Raw genomic sequence first — 21345 nt, 5'->3', positions numbered from 1 at the left:
CTGCTAGTAATTTCGCATTCCACTTTTAGAGTATATGGTTTTTCGTGCCCCTCGGGCATTTGTGTAAATTGTGCGACTTTCAGTATTTCTTTAAGAGCTTTGTATTGTGCTTAGCGCCCTGTCCTCATAAAGAGTCCAGGGCTGTTGTGTTCAAAATAAATATCCTTTTTCATAACAACTTGTGTGGTGTCCTTTCACTTGGTGTTCAAGGGGTATATGTGATGGTATAACAGCTGGCTTAACACGCCCTCTAGAGTCTAGCCTAAAGACTGCTCTTGTCCATGCTACTAGGATAGCTGGTCTACGGTTGACTTACAACCAATCATCAATAAGGGTCATTTGGACTGATACATAGTGATCACTAGAATAGTGAGCACTGCATATCAGGCCAATTTCTCACAGTGTAGATAGAAGCAAAGACTGTACCACAAGTGTCACAGTCCTCCACATGTGGTGCGATCCCCATTGGGAGGCAGATAGTCAGAATTCTGTGTTTTTCATGTGGGGTAGTATCAGGAAATACTGCCTCTATCTGGGCGATTTTTTGAGCCAACCAGAATGGAATTTGTTCCCGTTTTGCAGGTGTTTTACAAAGTCATGATTGTAAGTTCTGTGGTGTAATCCTGTTTGTGTTCCCCTGATGCGGGGTCAGTTGTGGGATGTTAGTTGCTGGTTGGACTGTTGCAGTCCGCATAACATATTGGACCAATTGTCTATGTATTTTAAGTTAGCTAAAAGTTCCCGGTCCGACATTTTATCAATGTCTGGGTGTGGTGTGTAGCTGGCTAGAACCGGCCATGTGGCTCCTGGTCTACCTAGTGGACCGTGCCTGGTGATGTGATTTTGATGTTTTAGGGCACCTTTAAACCAGAGCAGGTGCTCTTGGTATGTTAGTGGGATTTTAACATCCTTGGAAGGAGTGTATATATCCGGAGGTTCCTCTATTTTGTAATAGTGGAAGTCTTTTGTCACAGCGTGTGCTGCTGGAAATGTATCCATGAATAGAATACCTCTGTCTGCCGAAACTCATGTGCCTCTATCACGAATATGATTGTGCCACCTCTTGGTGATAGTCCATTCTCTATAAGTTTAGTTCTTCTTATATTGACCGGAATGATTATAGCATTCGGGTAATTTTCTCGAAGACTTAAGTCTTCTGCTAAGAGTCTAGCTGCTAATGCTTCTTTCTCTCTTTCGTCTTCACTTTCTCCCATTTTACTGACAGAAAGTTTTGTTGCAGATCAAATTTCAAAGAAAAACAGATTAGCTGCACAATATTTTGGAACATTGTATCCTTCAACGTTGACTAAACCAAGAACTAATACAAAGGATTCTCCTCCTACTAAGTTCCGGCGGATATTAACCTTTCACCCACTCCAGACGTCTATTGGAGTTTTTACTTGAAAAAAGGGGTCTGTGTGAAAAGCACGACTGAGTTACTCTAGTGTCTTGCGTTAGATTATCGCCTTACCAAACGTTGGGTGCCATGTAGTGTAGTTCCTATTTTCCCAATAGGCTCTGCGCATTGGAATAACATAAACAGCAGTGTAGACGTAGGAATGAGGTCATCTAGGTCTATACTGACTATGTTAGGCTTAATTAGTTTTGCCAGCTAGCTCAGAGGTCACTAGAAACTTTCTAGAATGAGCAGGGAGGAACGAACTTCCCTGATTAGACAAGAAGGGATTCAGTTTCTGACAACCGCATAAACATGACAACTTTGCTCCCTCAGAATAAAGAGTGTATCTCTAGAGTCGTGTGAAAACAATGGACGGCTATTTCACTCAGTCAATCATGCATGCTTAGTTTCACCAGAGTGGAGAGAAATAGAGAGACGGGCTTTTTCAATAAAAAGGCGTTATTTTATTGAGCAGTCTTATATCTCATGCAAGAGAAATGAATTGCCACAATTGCAATACTTATCATAAAGTAAAGTGCGTACAGTAAAAGTAGTACTATGAAATAATACTGTAAAAGCATTGATATGGTTTCTTAGCCATATGATACTTAAAATATATAAAATATATACATACATAAAAACATTGACTAACGAACTCAACTGGTGCTTCTAAGACACGCCTACCCCAGTGTACCTGACCTAAGCCTAATATGTGGGAAGGAGTAAGTAAGTATCAGTTTTAAGTTAAAGTTAAGTTATTTGCCAAGTATCAGAATCAAGAATTCTCTCCAAGGTTTTAATCAGCTCCGTACCTTGGTTATAGAATGAAGGAGGTCTTGTATCTCGCTTCTCAGGACTCAATCTCCCAGCAACCCGCGAGGGTATCTCGGGAACACCGGAGCTGGATTTTCTCGGCGTGAGAAAAGGCAGCTTCTCCAGCACGTCAAAAAGGGCTGGGCGGCTTCCTTCGGCTCGGGCAACAGCTGGGCTCTCGGACAAGTAGAACGTCGCTCTGCTCCCCACCACCGTGTGTTTGCTTAAGGCAACGTTGGTATATTTATACCTGAAAGGTGTTGGGTTTGACGTAAGGTTGGAGATAAGACGTCATTGAGAACTAACAGTTCTTGCTGGACTCTAGGAGTTCTTGTGCAAATCAAAACAAAAGCAGGAGGGGGATTCCCGGGCTGCTGGAGGCTTGGTTTGTTTAAAGAACGCGTTGTGCTTTCTAGGAGTCTATGGGAGTAGTCTTGCCGTGCTTTGGACTGCATGGGCTATTACTAAATATGGATCTGATTCTTATGCCTTTATAAGGGTACTTATTTATTAAAACCACATAAGGGCATGAATCGGGAATATCGAGGTAGGGTCCTAGATAGAAATACACCAAAGCCAATAGATCAAATTTATAAATGAATAAGCACACCAGTCCTAATGGCTTTGCCAATGGTGGATTAATTAATTCTGATACGCATTTGTTAGCACTGTAGAACGTTTTCTGCATAACTGTCAAGGACAGCTGAAGATTATCTGTAACAAACACACATCACATGCTATCGTTAGCCTCTAGTAGTGGGTAGCTTGCTCCCTGTACTTTGTTCCGTTACTTTGTCCTTCTGCTATGCAGCAACACAGCTCTCCCTACTTATTTGCCTGGCACAGACAAGTAGGGCAGTAGGAGCAAGGTGGAGGTGCATGGAAACAAGTGGTAAGTGGGGAATGGAGTCATGCCAAGGAAAGTGACAAATAAAAAAATCTGAAGATCGTACCAGACCACAAACAACAACTTCCCACCAATCCCTTCAATGTGTTCCACCAAGCTTTTCACTTCTGCCCCACCATTGCTTACATCGCCCTCATCTGCCTTACATGGAATTAAAAAAATTAAAGGTACCTTGGATAGCCAACAGTGGGATATGTAAAATAATAGGATCCCTCACTGAAAAAAGTTAAGGAGGGATCCCCTAAATAGTCAATGAATCATGCCACCTCTCAGATATACAAAGAGTCTGGACTAACTAACCAGGGGCCACTGAAGAGTTGAGGCTTCAATGAACTGCAGGAGCATGCATTATGGCAGAGTAGAAATGCGTTATTTACCTGTAACTGCAGTTATCCAGTATTGACGTGAAATACTATTTTATCCAGTATTATGGGTGTCTTTCATAGATTCACATGCCTGAATCAGAGTAGCAAGCAATACAATATGCACATTTCTGATGGAACAGCATATACCAGTCTTTAGATAATACATATCATGCGACTATGAGCCATCAATAAATCACAAGAAATAAGTAAATAAATGTGCATACCAGCGAAGGATGGCGGGAAGGAGGAAGGCTCACCTCATTGGAATAGATGGCGAAGCACAGCCTGGCCCACTGCTGCATCCTGCATCAGTTCCGTATCCAGGCAATAGTGCCTGGTGAAGGTATGCGGCGACTTCCATGTCGCCGCTCTGCAAATGTCCAGTATTGGCACCCCAGCGAACAGTGCAGCCGATGTGGACACAGCTCTTGTAGAATGAGCTCTTACTTTTGAGGGCAATGGCTCTGTTGTGGCAAAAGGCAATTGCCGAAGATATCCATCTTGAAATACTTTGTTTGGAAAGCGGCATGCCTTTCCTTGGCCTACTAAAGGCGATGAATAGCTGATTTGTTTTCCTGAACTGCTTTGTTTTGTCAAGGTAAAATTGAAGACACCTTTTCAGGTCCAGAGAGTGCAGAGTTCTTTCAGCTGCAGTGCTGGGATTTGAGAAGAATGATCGGAGGACTACAGGCTCATTTAAATGGAAGTCCGACGGGACCTTAGGAAGAAACCGAGGATTAGTTCTTAAAACCACTCTGTCTTCCTTAAACTGCATGAAGGGATCTTGCATGGAAAGAGCCTGTAGTTCACTGACCCTTCTTGCTGAGGTCAGTGCCAGTAGGAGGGCTGTTTTCCAGGAGATGCTATTGATATCTGCCGTGTGGATGGGTTCAAAAGGGTGTTTCATTAATTGGTTGAGGACCACATTGAGATGCCATGTTGGAGGAACCCTCCGTGGCCTAGGAAAGGATCTGTAGAGTCCTTTAAGGAATTGTTTTATCAACCTGTGTGACCAGAGAGAGGGCCCTTTTGAAGTTCCGTGAAATCGCCGCCAAATGAACTCTGATGGAGGCGTGTGCAAGGCCCGACTATGCCAGGTGTAGCAGATATGGTAGTAGTTGCTCCGGAGTAGCCTGGAAGGGATGTAAACTTTTGTCCTTACACCAGATGCAAAAGCGTTTCCACTTTAAGGAATAGGTTTTGTTTGTGCTCTCCGCTCTTGCCTTCGCGAGGACATCTTTGCACTCCTGCGGGATGTCTAGCTGGCAGAACTCTCGATACTCAGGAGCCAAGCCGATAACCTGAGTGATTTCAGATTCGGGTGCTGTACTTGGCAGTTGGACATCGTGAGTAGGGATGGATGTTGAAACAGACGGATAGGGATTGAGAGGCGATGGAGGTCCGTGAACCAATGCTGCCTCAGCCAGAACGGGGCAATCAGAATCGGAGTGCAGTGCTCTGTCTTCATCTTCCTGAGGACTCTTGGTATCAGTGGGAATGGCGGAAGGGCGTACGCAAACACGTTGCGCCAAGCGATGGAAAATGCATTTCCGAGGGACCTTAACTGGGGATGCCAACTTGCGAAGTTGCGGCATTTGGCGTTCTCCCTGGTGGCAAAAAGGTCGATCTGCGGTGTTCCCCATTCCGAAAAGATGTGATCTAGCACCTCTTGGTCGAGCTCCCATTCGTGGGACATAGATCTCTGTCTGCTTAGAGCATCTGCTATGACGTTGTCCTTGCCTGGGACGTTCTCCGCTTTTAACGTGATACTGTGGAGCACAAGCCAGTTCCAAATTTTCTGCGATTCGAGAGATAGTGTGAGCGAACGCGTTCCTCCTTGCTTGTTCAAGTAGTGCATCATCGTAGTGTTGTCGGTCCTGACGAGCACTGGGGAGTTCTTGATGCGCGGTAGGAAGGCCTGCAGAACTCGAAAAACTGCCCTCAGCTCCAGGAGGTTGATATGGAGCTGCGTTTCCTGGTCCGTCCACTTGCCGCTGATCTGCAACTCATGGAGGACAGCTCCCCATCCCTCTAGAGAGGCGTCCGTTGTTACCACATGTGGGGCTGCAGGAAGCTGGAACGGTAGCCCTTGTGAGAGGTTCTTGAGCGACCTCCACCAGAGTAAGGCCTTGGTCATTTACTGAGTTATCACAATGCGATCCTCGAAAGAACCTGTGCTTTGATTCCATTGCCTGATCAAGGCCTCCTGCAGTGGGCGCATTCTGAGCAGACAGTGGGGAATAAGCAGGATACACGAGGACATCATCCCCAAGAGGGACTTGAAAGTACGGACCAGTAAAGTTTTCTTTGAGGCCACGGAGATGGCCAGAGCGATAAGCTTGTGCTTTCTCTCCTGAGATGGGAATGCTTTTGAACGTTCCGTATCCAATTTGCCCCGAGAAAGGTAAGAACTCGGGAGGGTTGTAGAGTAGACTTCTCGTGATTGAGCATCAGGCCCAGGTGCTGAAAAGATTGAGACAGGCGCTGGAAGATTTGGCTGCACCTGTCATAGATGGTGCTTTCACCAGCCAGTCGTCCAGATATGGGAAGACCTGGTTTCCATGCTGTCGTAGGAAAGCTGCCACTGGAGAGAGGCACTTGGTGAATATCCGAGGTGCCGACTTGAGGCCAAATGGGAGGACACAGAATTGATAGTGTTGGCCTGCCACTGCGAATCTGAGGAATTTCCTGTGGCCTTTGTGAATAGGGATATGATAATATGCGTCTTGCAGATCTAAAGACGTCATGAAGTGCCCTGAGATCTAAGATGGGCCTCCATTTCTTCCGTTTCTTTTGTATCAGAAAGAAGTGGGAATAAAATCCCTTTCCTCTGTGAGCTGATGATACTCGCTCTATTGCTCCTTTCTTTAACATAGAAGAGACCTCTTGAAGGAGTAATCGTAAATTCCTGTGTTGCATTTTGCGAGGAGGAGTTGTCGGGGGAATTGATTTGAATTCCAGCGAATGTCCGAATTGGATCAATTGGAGCACCCACCGATCTGTTGTAATTAATCTCCAACTGTTGAGGAAGTGTGTCAGTTTTCCTCCAAGTTTGAAAAAATGAGATTGTGGATGGACTGGCTGCTGGAGAAGGTCATTGGCGTCCGCCAGTGGTTTTCCTTTGGTTTTTTCCCCTGTAGTTGGACTTTCCATACGAGGTCTGGTGACCTTGTTGCTGTTGTCGCTGTTGGAATTGCGACCGGCCCTGGGTATAGGAGTATGAGGATTTGTTTTGGTAAGATCCTTTGTAAGAGGACTGACCTCTACTCCTGCCCCCTCGAAAGGACTGGCTCCTAAACTGTAGTGTGCCAAGCGCCCTTGCCGTGTCAGTATCTTTTTTGATCGTTTGTAGGGCCTCATCGATTTTCTCTCCAAAGAGATGTTGGCCATCGTAAGGCATGTCCAGTACCTTAGTTTGGACCTCTTGGCGGAAAGAAGTAGCTTTGAGCCACCCTTGCCTTCGCAAGACCGCAGCCCCTGCCAGCTGTCTGAAGCCGGTCATTGCAACATCCATCGCACAATCAATAAGTTCCGATGCTGATGTTTAGCCCTCTTTAAGGAGTGATTGAACTTCCTCTGTCACGTTGTCTGGTAAGTCCGCCAGATACGGAGCAATATCCTCCCACAATTGCCTGTTGTAGCGGCCCAGTAGCGCAATGGAATTAGCTACTTTTACAGTCATGGCCGACGTGGTGGGAAAGTGTTTGCCAATACTGTCTAGTTTCCTGCCCTCCTTGTCCGGTGGAGCGGAAAATGGGGATGACGGATTCCTAGAATTTTTCTGTGCCGTCTGGGTAACCATAGAATCTGGCTTGGGATGACCATTAAAGCAGGCTGGCGCTGTTGACGGTGCCTAATACTTTTTGTCCAGCTGTGGTACCACTGCTGAGACTGAGGCTGGTGTCTGCATCAGCTGTTTTCCCTGTTCCCATATGTGTTCAATGATAGGAATTGATCTGGTCGTTTTCCTAACCGGGTCTTTAAAATCATATAGGAAACAGTCTGTTTCATGAGATTCCATCGTCATATGGAATCTTTTGGCCGCTCTCTCCACTAAATTGTGAAATCCGCCAATGTCCACTGGCGGTGAGTCTGAGGTAGTGGGCTCAGGTGTGGCAGGAGAAGGAGCGATGTAGTCCTCATCGTCTCTATTGTCAGACTGGTCATCTCGAACCTCTCCATCCTCCGGTTCTTCAACTTCCTCGTCAGAAGAGGGGATATCCTGCACTGGTTCTCTTTCCTGACGGACCACTAATGGTGGTGGTCTAGGCCGTGAAGATGGCGTCGGTCCAGATGCAGCTGGATTTGTCCCCGCTGATGGAGCAGAGGGCGATTCAGGAAATCGCTGCTTGTAGTATTGAATCAAGAACTGCAAGTCTGAAACTATAGACGCTGGAAGGCATACCATTGGCGTGACTTGCGTCTGAACTTGCGAATGCACCGTCTCCTCTGTAAATTCCACTTCATCCCCCTCATCATCAGTGCTTTGGCACTTCACTATTAGGTGTGAAGGACTGGTGGCCTGTCTGTCCAGATCCTCGTCTGAGTCATCGTCCTGCAGTAGGCGAGTTGGGGGCAACCTTTGCACCCTACTGGGAGACGTTAAGTCTGGTGTTATTGGCTTTTTTATGCCCCGTTTTCCCAGAGGGGTTTTATGCAAGCCGTCTGCCGGTGGTAATGGCCCGGTCGTCGATGGTGGGGTCGTAGACGCTGAATGGCAGCCGTCGACGGAGAAATCAGCTCAGATTGTTTCCATAGTGTCGACGATGACGTCGTTGACGGTGTCGTCGTTGACTGAATATCCATTGTCGTCGTTGGTGCCTTCGTCGACGGTGCCTTCGTCGACGGTGCACTCATCGACGGTGTCCTCTTCGCCGTTGGTGTCTTAGTCGACGGCACGCTCATCGACGAGAGAGTCTTCGTCGACGGCATAGGCGTTGACGGCCTTGTCTTCGTCGTCGGCACTGATGACGTCGTCGACGAAATCTTTATCGTCGTCGATGGCTTCTTAATGAGGATAATCGACGACACAGGCTTACCCGCCGACAACTATGGAGTAGTCGTCGTCGTCGATGAGAAGGCTGACGACGCCGTCGTCGTCGACACTCTCGTCGTCACATAGACTGGAGACACAGTCTTCTTCTGCGCCGAGGAGAGCGTCGACGAAGTCGTCATCGAGGACGGCGCAGGCTTCCTGAAGGCAGGAACCTCCTTGTCAGACGTTGTTGATTTTGCCTCAGAAGACTTTTTGATAGTCTTTTTAGGAGGAACGTCTGTAGGGCTAGGGGAAGTAACCCGTGGCCTCTTCAAGGATAATTTAGAGGAAACAGAGGCCATCTCACCGTCCTCTGAAGACTCCAGGTTGTCTCTGGTTTTCAACCTGTTCAGCCAGAGCAACAGTCGTCCCTCTGTCTTTTAGAGTTTTTGTAGAGAATGTTCTACAAATTCTACATTCTTTTGGAGTATGGTCATGCTTATCATCAAAATGGAGCCTCTTCTTACCACAAGAAGAGCAAGCTCTGAAGAGACCCTTCTTCTGTTGATCACCCATGGTAGAACTATGAAGAAAATATCCAATTTCTGTAAAGAAAAAAGTTTAAACAAGGAAACCTGAGGAGAACTCAGGTGGAGACTCCCCAGCACAATGTGCGGTAGAAAATCTGAGAGACTGAGGCACCTGACAGGAAGGTTCTAGAGGGAGGTGATAGCGGATTGGCTACCTTCTAGAGTTTGGTCCTTTTTACAAAAGGACTTAGATAGGCTACTAAGGTGAGGCCCTTAGGCCGATTTTTCTCTATATATGTCTATAGGACATTACTTTTCTATGTACCGGAGACTCCCGTCTCGACGACGGTGTAGGAGAGTGGGGTCTGCAATCCTATGGTCACCCCCGATTTTTGATTTTTGCTTCACTGGTTTATGACTTTCCCTGGCTGTGGGCCTGCTAATCAGACCCACAGCCTAGCTGTTCTCTCTCTAAATTGACACACGTGAACCTTAGGTGCATTTACCAATTGGTACTGGGCCACCTCATCAGTCCCTGTACAGCATACCTTAGGTATCCAGGGCATAGGTGTACCCAGGGCCTACCAGGGGCTGCAGCATGTATTATGCCACCCCTGGCTGGCCACCCAAATCTGACACAACTGGCTGTATGACAGCTGGGGCAAGGTGGTGTAATCACCATTTGCTTTAGATATAGTATTCCTATATCTAACCCTAAAACGGACACATGTATTCCTATCAGTCACTCCTATGGCAGGCCTTATCAATCCTGAAGGCAGAGTGCTTGGAATTATGTGAGATGGTGCTCTGGCATGAGCTGAGCCCGTTTGCAGCTTGCGGAACCAAGTCCTAATAGCTGTTCCATGATAACGCGTACCATATACTCTTAAGTGCATTATAATCCTCGCGGTTATTTGCCAACTTTGGTATCGCTTTATCAAAACATGTCGAGTAAGGTGTCATACGAATTGGAATACTAACCCCTCGCCAATTCTGGTGACGGGGTTAGCATTCCACCCTTCTAGAGGGACACGACATGTATATAACTGTGAACACCGGTTAAAGTTAACTCGAGCCTCAGCATCACAAAATGGATGCTGCCACCACAGACACAAGTCTGACCTCCTGCTGCTGGGAGTCCTTCCAGCGAGGAGAGCTCGGACAAAGGGTTTCCTGTCAGGGGCGGTGCTAGCACCATCCCAGACAGGGTTTTGTGTATCCCAGGTAGGCAAGGCTGAGAGGAAGGTGACTGCAAGTGGCACCCCGGTCCTCACTGTGCATATGCCGGCTCAAACCAGTTCCAGGGGCACACCAGCCCCTGAGCTGGGGAAAGTCCGGACAAGGGAGAGGGGTGTAACCAGCCCCCTCCTGGTCCCACCCATGGGCATGACCTAGTCGCGTGCCAGCCCCTTTTCTTAGAATAAAGGTAGGAGCGGGCCCCCTTCCCAAATTAGATAATCTTGAATCTTGAACTACTTTCCACGAAAGGAACTCTTGACTTTCTCTGAAGACTCTCCCTTGTGGCTAAGGAGTAGCCACCCTGCACCCGCAGGCACCACCTAAGCATCGCGGTTTGCTGCACGTCCATCCATCGGATCAAGACTGACCAGCTCGACGAGACCCGGATTCCCTGGCATCTCTGACCTCTACCTGCATCATCATCCCAGCTGAGATTCGTGGGTGTGACGAGACCTGAGGGACCGGCCACCTTCAAAACCTGCACGATGCTTAACCAGCACGACCGCCGAGGGATCCTCGAGTGAGTGCACTGGGGTTTGAGAAGCCCCAACTCAGAGCAGCTCCAGCACCGAAGTCCAGCCCCCAGCATCCATGAGATCTGCGTGGGGCCCTTCTGCTCTTTGCTGCTTACCGCGTTGTCCGGTCACTTGCCCGTTGGCTAGTGGCCCTCCTGACGACGTACAACGACGATTTCACCGCTGGTCTGGTTGCTCCAGACTGGCCCTTGCTCCCCTCCAAAAGAGGAGCTCCCCGGACCCTCCTGGTCCCCTCCAGACGCCATCTTGACTCCACAGCGTGGGCTTGCCTTTGCCAAGGTTTGTTGCTCCAATCCTGTTTCCAGCATCGCCGACAGCAGACACCCTCGTGGGACAGCTCGCACCTCCAGCCTGGTCGCCGACAAGGCCTCCTGGCCCGTGTGACTGCAGAGTCCAGCGTCGCCCACTCACCTGATCGCGGTGACCTCATCCAGTGCCATCCTGGTGCCCAAACAATCACTGGCTAGTGATTAAGAACTGAGTCCCCTCTGCTTTCAGGTCGTCTCCATCACCGATCCAGGCTTGGATCACTACGAACATCTTCACTGGTCGCCTGCCAGCAACTTCTTCTTTCAGGCTCCATAGACTACAACGAGGATTCCCGACGTCTTTTGAACCCTATGCAGCCGCAGCCCCTGGGCTAGGTAACCCGAGCATTTCGGTGCTCCAACGCAGGTTCACTATCCAAGTGTCCAGATCCTTTGTCGTTTTAAGTCTACCTAGTCGGATTCGTCCAAAAACAGTAACTTTAGAAATACTAGCCTCCATAGACTTTGTCCCGCATCCCGCGTGAGAGTGCACACTCTGCACCCGATCTCCCTAGGCATCCTGCTCCTAACCTTAGGGTTCAGTAGTGTAGTCCTAGCGATCCTGAAGCCTCTGGATCTTGTTACTTACCTGCTAGTATTTCGCATTCCACTTTTAGAGTATATGGTTTGTCGTGCCCCTCGGGCATTTGTGTAAATTTTGCAACTTGAAGTATTTTCGTAAGAGTTTTGTATTGTGCTTAGCTCTCTGACTCATAAAGAGTTCAGGGTAGACTTGCTATAAATAAATATACTTTATTTTTCATAACAACTTGTGTGGTGTCCTTTCACTTGGTGTTCAAGGGGTATATGTGATGGTAAAACAGCTGGCTCAACACGCCTTCTAGAGTTTAGCCAAAAAGACTGCTTTTGTCCAGGCTACTAGGATAGCTGGTCTATAAGGTTGACATACAACCAATCATCAATAAGGGTCGTTTGGTATGATACACAGTGATCACTAGAATAGTGAGCACTATATATCAGGCCAACTTCTCACATTGGTGGCAGCGGTGGGATTGGAGCTTGCTGTTGTTTTACCTCGCACGTATCCTAAGAATATCACTTGAAAGATCACATAAGTACCCAGGTACATATAACTTAACTTAGAATACTGTGTGTTCTACTGAACCAGCTGTTGTAGTGTAACAGGGCTTAGCACACCCTGACTACAACTCTTAGCAAGGGATCAGTAGGCAAACAAATAGTGTAGGTAAGTGCACCACTTACACCTCACTAGAAAGCATGTCTGACCAAGGAGAGAACTCAGTGGCTCCCCTTGTGTCAGTTGACCCTCCACAGGTCATGTCAAGATATGCAGCTCTTAGCTTCCAGGAGATGAGACAATTGTGTACCTCCAGGAAACTAAAACAGGGTTCTAACCCTACCACTCCCTTTCTGATAGGTCTCTTAGAGACATATGATGCCAGAAGAGCTTCTAACACAGGCCCTTCTAATCCAGATGGGAGCATGCCCCCCTTGGAGGGAACCCTTGGGGACCCTGACCTCAACCTCAATGGAACAGAAAGTGAAGAGGAGGAAGAGGAACAGGAGTGGTCAGGGGATGAGGCAGACAAAGGTCAGGTAGTAGTCAGTAGGCTCACCAGGACCAACTTAAGCATGCATGAGAATGGAACTGGGGGACCCCCGGGCCCACTCTCAGGCAGGCTTAACATTGGGAATAGACGAGTTAGGTCTCACTCCAGAGGCTCTAACAGATCTTTCGTACCAATGGCTCTCAGGCATCTTCTCACAGAGGGATGACATCCCCTCAGAGAAGAGAGCATGAAGCTAAGATGAGGGAAGTCAATCTGAGGATTGAGAGGGAAGAACTTGCCCTTGCCAAAGAGAGACTTGCCTTTGCCAGAGAGCAGAATTTGAGTGGGGCAGACCCCACTGGTGGCAGCATTATCCCTAGAGATAAGGACAGGAGTTTTGATACTAGACACCTGAGTAAAATAGTGCCCCTCTTTAAACAAGGGGATGACATCCACAAATGGATGACTGCTTTGGAGAGGGCCTGCACTGTCCAGTGCATCCCCCAGAGTCAGTGGGCAGCTATTCTGTGGCTCTCATTTGAAGGCAAAGGTAGAGATAAGCTCCTCACTACTAGAGCTGAGGATGCTAACAATTACCAAGTCCTGAAGAATACACTGATTGATGGGTTTGGCCTAACCACTGAGCAGTACAGGTTGCTGTTCAGAGATACCCAGAAAATTCAGTCTCAGGATTGGGCTGACTTTGTAGATTGTGCCACTAAGGCTTTTGAAGGCTGGTTACTGGGAAGTAAAGTTACTGATTACACAGGATTGTATAACCTAATTATGAGAGAACAAATCTTAAGTAATTGTCAAAATCAGTAGTTGCATCAGCACCTTATTGACTCAGATCTGACCTCTCCCCAAGATTTGGGAAAGAAGGCAGACAGATGGGTCAGGACAAGGGTCAAGCAGCAGAACCAGAACCAGGGTGGTGGCCAGAAGAACGCAGACCAGAAGGGCAATGAGAGTAAACAAAATGACCAGAAGTCTTCACCAGGGCCCCAACAATCTAAGGAGGGTGGGTCCCAGAACTCCCAAAAGAAGAAGAATAATGGTCAGAAGAAACCATGGTGCCAGTACTGTAAAAGTAATACTCACTGGTTTAGTGAGTGCACCAAGAAAGGCCCAGCTCCTACCACTACTGCCCCTAAGGCACCTGCAACCCCTAGTTCAGTTAGTAGTGGTAGTACTCCCCCTAAGGTTATAGTGGGGTTGACATTGGTATCTGAGGCAGGCTCTGACCTAGTCAGAGTACCTACCCAGGCTGTTCTTGTTTGTACTGGGGACATGGATTTGACCCCTACAATAAGTCCCAGTACTCTGGGCAAGTACAGGCAGACGCCTTTGATCAATGGAAAATTGGCTCAGGCCTACAGGGACACTTGTGCCAGTGTCACTATGGTGACACCAAACTTTGTGGACCCTGATCAGGTAATACTAGATTCAGACTACCTAGTGACCAACACTAGCAATGTCACTACCACCCATAGTATGGCACTTGTTAATTTCTCCTGGGGAGGGGTAAATGGCCTCAAAAGGGTTGTTGTTAGTTCAGACCTCCCAGTGGACTGTCTTTTGGGCAATGATTTGGAATCCTCCCTATGGTCAGATGTGGAGTATAGGACTCATGTGGAAATGTTAGGTTTGTCAGCACATGTCCTTGCTGTGACTAGGTCACAGGCCAAGAAATGCCCAGCTGAACTAGTGCTGGATCCTGGAACAATGGACCAGACACTCACCAAGAGAAAGAACAGTAGGGTTAAGGCAGTGCCTTCCCCCTTGCCTCAAGGAGAGGATCAGCTTGCACAGGAGACTGACCCAAAGACCCCAGAAGGAACTATCCTAGAAGAACTTGAGCCTGAACAGGTTGAGTTTCTTGGGACAGGGGGACCTTCCAGGGCAGACTTGAGACAAGCACAATTAGACTGTTCATCTCTGGAAACACTCAGACAGCAAGCTGCTGCTGAGGCTGCAGGGAATGCCACAGGTGCCCATAAAGTGTATTGGGAAGATGGACTCCTTTACTCTGAGGCAAGAGACCCCAAGCCTGGTGCTACCAGGAGGCTGGTCATCCCCTTGTCTCTGAGAGGTTTCCTTCTCACCTTGGCCCATGAAATTCCCCTTGCAGGTCACTTAGGCCAGAACAAGACTTGTGACAGGCTTGCCCCACACTTTCACTGGCCTCATATGTCGGAGGACACTAAAGAGTTTGGTCATTCATGTGTCACCTGTCAAGCCAGTGGCAAATCAGGTGGCACAACAAAGGCCCCCCTTATACCACTACCTGTGGTGGGGGTACCCTTTGAAAGAGTGGGGATTGACATTGTTGGACCAATAGACCCCCGAACAGCATCTGGGCACAGATTTATACTGGTGGTAGTGGATCATGCCACCAGGTATCCAGAAGCTATTCCCCTTAGGACCACTACAGCTCCTGTTGTGGCCAGGGCCCTACTTGGAGTTTTCTCCAGAGTGGGGTTTCCTAAGGAGGTTGTCTCTGACAGAGGTGCAAACTTCATGTCAGGATACTTGGCTGCTATGTGGAAGGAGTGTGGTGTCAACTACAAGTTCACCACCCCCTATCATCCACAATGCAATGGGCTTGTTGAAAGGTTCAACAAGACCCTTAAAGGGATGATAAAAGGGTTACCTGAAAAGCTTAGGCGAAGATGGGACATCCTTTTACCCTGCCTTCTGTTTGCTTACAGAGAGGTCCCACAGAAGGGGGTTGGCTACAGCCCTTTTGAACTTCTCTTTGGGCATCCTGTAAGAGGACCCCTGTGTCTTGTGAAGGAAGGATGGGAGTTACCTCTCAAAAAGCCTAAACAGGACATAGTGGACTATGTACTTGGTCTCCGCTCCAGGATGGCAGAGTACATGGAGAAGGCATCTAAAAACCTTGAGGCCAGCCAAGAACTCCAAAAAGCTTGGCATGACCAAAAGGCTGTCCTGACTGTGTATCACCCAGGACAGAAGGTGTGGGTGTTGGAGCCAGTGGCCCCAGCAGCTCTCCAAGACAAGTGGTCTGGACCCCATACCATTATTGAGCAAAAGGGAGAGGTCACCTACCTGGTGGACCTTGGAAATCCCAGGAGCCCTCACAGAGTACTTCATGTGAACAGGCTCAAGGCATTTGTCAACAGGGAAGACATGGGCTTGCTCATGGCTACAGATGAGGGGCAGGAGGAAGAGAGTGACCCTCTCCCAGACCTGCTCACTCAGAATCCTGATGATGGGTCAGTAGATGGTGTAGTCTTTTCTGACAGCCTCTCTGAGCATCAACAAGAGGATTGAAAACAGGTTCTCCAGTCTTTTAGACAAATGTTCTCTCTGACACCCAGTCAGACAAACTGGTGCACCCATGAGGTGGACACTGGTGACAGTCTGCCTATAAAGAGTAAAATCTACAGGCAACCTGACCACGTCAGGGACTATATCAAACAAGAAGTACTGAAAATGTTGGAATTGGGAGTCATTGAACCCTCAGAGAGCCCTTGGGCTAGTTCTGTAGTTCTAGTGCCTAAACCTCACACCCAAGATGGTAAGAGAGAGATGAGGTTTTGTGTAGACTACAGGGGTCTCAATGCTGTCACTAAGACAGATGCCCATCCAATACCAAGAGCAGATGAGCTCATTGACAGATTGGCTTCTGCCAAGTTCTTGAGCACATTTGACCCGACAGCTGGCTATTGGTAAATCAGGTTAGCTGAGGATGCCATGGCCAAGACAGCATTTTTTACCCCAGGAGGTCATTACCAGTTTGTGGTGATGCCTTTTGGTTTGAAGAATGCACCTGCCACTTTTCAAAGGTTGGTGAACCAAGTTCTCTCTGGGCTGGATGACTTCTGTGCAGCATATCTAGATGATATTGCTGTCTTTAGCTCCACCTGGGAGGATCACCTGATCCACCTGATGAAAGTTTTGGAGGCTCTGCAAAATGCAGGCCTCACTATCAAGGCTACCAAGTGCCAGATAGGGCAGAGTCAAGTTGTATACTTGGGCCACCTTGTAGGTGGGGGCCAAGTTCAACCTTTGGAGAGCAAGATACAGGCCATAAAGGACTGGGCTCCTCCAACCACCCAGACACAGGTCAGAGCTTTCTTGTGCCTGTCTGGTTACTATAGGAAATTTGTCAGAAATTATGGAACAATTGTGACTCCACTTAATTACCTGACAAGTAAGAAAATGTCAAAGAAAGTTCAGTGGACAGTTAGCTGTCAGAAGGCATTCGATGACCTAAAGCAGGCCATGTGCACTGCACCTATTCTCAAGAGTCCAGACTACTCCAAGCCATTCATTGTCCAAACAGATGGTTCCGAGTTGGGTGTGGGAGCTGTTCTTTCTCAACTGAATATTGATGGTCATGACCAGCCCATTGCTTTTATAAGTAGAAGGCTGACCCCTAGAGAGAAACGTTGGTCAGCTATAGAGAGGGAGGCCTTTGCTGTGGTTTGGGCCCTGAAGAAGTTGAGGCCATACTTGTTTAGCACTCACTTCAAGATTCAGACTGACCATAAGCCCCTCTTATGGCTAAATCAAATGAAGGGTGAAAATCCCAAACTTCTTAGGTGGTCCATTTCCCTACAGGGGATGTACTTTACAGTGGAGCACCGCCCAGGGACTGACCATGGTAATGCAGATGGTCTCTCCCGGTACTTCCACTTAGAACAAGAAGACTCACCTGGTCAAGGTTAGTTTAATGTCCCTAAGTTTGGGGGTGGGGGGGGGGGGGGTTATGTAGGAGAGTGGGGTCTGCAATCCTATGGTCACCCCCAATTTTTGCTTTTTGCTTCACTGGTTTACGACTTTGCCTGGCTGTGGGCCTGCTAATCAGACCCACAGCCTAGCTGTTCTCTCTCTAAATTGACACACATGTACCTTAGGTGCATTTACCAATTGGTACTGGGCCACCTTATCAGTCCCTGTACAGCATACCTTAGGTATCCAGGGCATAGGTGTACCCAGGGCCTACCAGGGGCTGCAGCATGTATTATGCCACCCCTGGCTGGCCACCCAAATCTGATACAACTGGCTGCACGACAGCTGGGGCAAGGTGGTGTAATCACCCTTTGCTTTAGATATAGTATTCCTATATCTAACCCTAAAACGGACACATGTATTCCTATCAGTCACTCCTATGGCAGGCTTTATCAATCCTGAAGGCAGAGTGCTTGGAATTATGTGAGATGGTGCTCTGGCATGAGCTGAGCCCGTTTGCAGCTTGCGGAACCAAGTCCTAATAGCTGTTCCATGATAACGCGTACCATATACTCTTAAGTGCATTATAATCCTCGCGGTTATTTGCCAACTTTGGTATCGCTTTATCAAAACATGTCGAGTAAGGTGTCATACGAATTGGAATACTAACCCCTCACCAATTCTGGCGACGGGGTTAGCATTCCACTCTTCTAGAGGGACACGACATGTATAGAACTGTGAACCCCGGTTAAAGTTAACTCGAGCCTCAGCATCACAAAATGGATGCTGCCACCACAGACACAAGTCTGACCTCCTGCTGCTGGGAGTCCTTCCATCGAGGAGAGCTCGGACAAAGGGTTTCCTGTCAGGGGCGGTGCTAGCACCATCCCAGACAGGGTTTTGTGTATCCCAGGTAGACAGGGCTGAGAGGAAGGTGACTGCAAGTGGCACCCCGGTCCTCACTGTGCATATGCCGGCTCAAACCAGTTCCAGGGGCACACCAGCCCCTGAGCTGGGGAAAGTCCGGACAAGGGAGAGGGGTGTAACCAGCCCCCTCCTGGTCCCACCCATGGGCAGGACCTAGTCGCGTGCCAGCCCCTTTTCTTAGAATAAAGGTAGGAGCGGGCCCCCTTCCCAAATTAGATAATCTTGAATCTTGAACTACTTTCCACGAAAGGAACTCTTGACTTTCTCTGAAGACTGTCCCTTGTGGCTAAGGAGTAGCCACCCTGCACCCGCAGGCACCACCTAAGCATCGCGGTTTGCTGCACGTCCATCCTCCGGATCAAGACTGACCAGCTCGACGAGACCCGGATTCCCTGGCATCTCTGACCTCTACCTGCATCATCATCCCAGCTGAGATTCGTGGGTGTGACGAGACCTGAGGGACCGGCCATCTTCAAAACCTGCACGACGCTTAACCAGCACGACCGCCGAGGGATCCTCGAGTGAGTGCACTGGGGTTTGAGAAGCCCCAACCCAGAGCAGCTCCAGCATCGAAGTCCAGCCCCCCAGCATCCACGAGATCTGCGTGGGGCCCTTCTGCTCTTTGCTGCTTACCGCGTTGTCCGGTCACTTGCCCGTTGGCTAGTGGCCCTCCTGACGACGTACCACGACGATTTCACCGCTGGTCTGGTTGCTCCAGACTGGCCCTTGCTCCCTTCCAAAAGAGGAGCACCCCGGACCGTCCTGGTCCCCTCCAGACGCCATCTTGACTCCACCGCGTGGGCTTGCCTTCGCCAAGGTTTGTTGCTCCAATCCTGGTTCCAGCATCGCCGACAGCAGACACCCTCGTGGGACAGCTCGCACCTCCAGCCTGGTCGCCGACAACGCCTCCTGGCCCGTGTGACTGCAGAGTCCAGCGTCGCCCACTCACCTGATCGCGGTGACCTCATCCGGTGCCATCCTGGTGCCCACACAATCACTGGCTAGTGATTAAGAACTGAGTCCCCTCTGCTTTCAGGTCGTCTCCATCACCGATCCAGGCTTGGATCACTACGAACATCTTCACTGGTCGCCTGCCAGCAACTTCTTCTTTCAGGCTCCATAGACTACAACGAGGATTCCCGACGTCTTTTGAACCCTATGCAGCCGCAGCCCCTGGGCTAGGTAACCCGAGCATTTCGGTGCTCCAACGCAGGTTCACTATCCAAGTGTCTAGATCCTTTGTCGTTTTAAGTCTACCTAGTCGGATTCGTCCGAAAACAGTAACTTTAGAAATACCTCCATAGACTTTGTCCCGCATCCCGCGTGAGAGTGCACACTCTGCACCCGATCTCCCTAGGCCTACTGCTCCTAACCTTAGGGTTCAGTAGTGTAGTCCTAGCGATCCTGAAGCCTCTGGATCTTTTTACTTACCTGCTAGTATTTCGCATTCCACTTCTAGAGTATATGGTTTGTCGTGCCCCTTGGGCATTTGTGTAAATTGTGCAACTAGAAGTATTTTCGTAAGAGTTTTGTATTGTGCTTAGCTCCCTGACTCATAAAGAGTTCAGGGTAGACTTGTTATAAATAAATATACTTTAGTTTTCATAACAACTTGTGTGGTGTCCTTTCACTTGATGTTCAAGGGGTATATGTGATGGTAAAACAGCTGGCTTAACACGCCCTCTAGAGTTTAGCCTAAAGACTGCTTTTGTCCACGCTACTAGGATAGCTGGTCTATAAGGTTGACTTACAACCAATCATCAATAAGGATCGTTTGGTATGATACACAGTGATCACTAGAATAGTGAGCACTATATATCAGGCCAACTTCTCACAGACGGGGAATGATTCAGGCATGTGAATCTATGAAAGACACCCATAATACTGGATAACTGAGCACTTTACGCTCTTAGATGACAGAGCAAAGGCACACAAAAGAGCAATAGGTTTTCTGGCATCTGAAATAACTATGTACAGCTGTTTTTTGTGGGCTTTCAGATCTGTGTCCTAATAGAACTACCTTTTTTAGGTCTTGCCTACAGACCACTTTAGATGTCTACAGTGGAAAGACCTTGCATCATCCCTATACTCAGAGTGGACTTCAGGTGAGCCCATTTCAACCACTGGCTTTTGATGTACTGCCTCCTTCAGCTATTGGCTTAAGACATTGTCAGTCACATCTAAGATTAGATCATAGGCTACTGACTGTATCACTAATGTACTGACTGTTTGTATATGCCCCTTTGTCTTTTATTTATTTATTTTATTTGAAAGGTTTTATATAGCGCTGGCTAGACCCGGAGGTATCAGAGTGCTTTACATGAGTATCAGATCATAGTTACAGGTTACATTGTAACAAAGGTTACACAGTTATTAGAGCATGGTAACATAGTTACTTGTAAGTTTGAGATAAACAATACGCACAAATATGTAAGGGGAAAAGCAAGCAAGGGGAGCGATTCAGAGGAGGGGGTAGGAGCTGGGGAAGTAGGCAAATAATGAAGGCGCGAAAGAGGAGAGGAGGGTAAGAGACACAGCATGGAAAGAGGAGGGGAAGGGTGATAGGGACACACACCGGTAGACGAATCAAAGCAACCTCCAAAGTCGTTTGCACGTTGCTTTGACTCGTCTACCGGTGCCAAGGGAGCTGTGAGTGGCTCCCTTGGCGCAGTGGACTCTCTCAGCGGGTTCGCTGAGACTTCAGAGTATAAATATTGGATCTTTCCCCAACAAGGGGAGAAGGAGTGCTTAGTCAAAGGGCACAAAGGACAGGGGGCTAGGCAGAGTAGCAGGCAAGGGGAGAGATTCAGGGGAGGGGGGATAGGAGCTAGGGAAGTAGACAAAGAGAGAAAGAGTACTAAATGGGAACATAATGAATTATTGAGTTTTATATAGCACTGGCTAGACCCGAAGGAATCAGAGCGCTTTACATGAGGAACAACAATGTTGCAATTTGGGGGGCTTGGCCAGGCGCCTGCAAAGATGGCCGCCTAATATCGGAGCTCCGCCGGGACTGAAGCTTTCCCCAAAAATCCGGCCAGATATCCTGACCGGGGCGCCCGTCCATCGGTGCCCTGGTGCCCTAAACACAGGAACTACTGCGGCGTGAAGGA

The 21345-nt window shown here is 48.4% G+C and overlaps 1 protein-coding gene across 1 annotated transcript in view; it reads right to left on the bottom strand.

Annotated features, from left to right (window-relative positions):
• SWT1 (SWT1 RNA endoribonuclease homolog) overlaps positions 1 to 21345 on the bottom strand; it is a 1175709-nt gene that overhangs the window by 993174 nt on the left and 161190 nt on the right. The window lies entirely within an intron of this gene.

This window comes from Lissotriton vulgaris, chromosome 1_1 (assembly GCF_964263255.1).
Source record: "Lissotriton vulgaris chromosome 1_1, aLisVul1.2, whole genome shotgun sequence".
NCBI classification, from domain to species: Eukaryota; Metazoa; Chordata; class Amphibia; order Caudata; family Salamandridae; genus Lissotriton; species Lissotriton vulgaris.
This window is presented reverse-complemented; position numbering and strand designations above follow the sequence as displayed.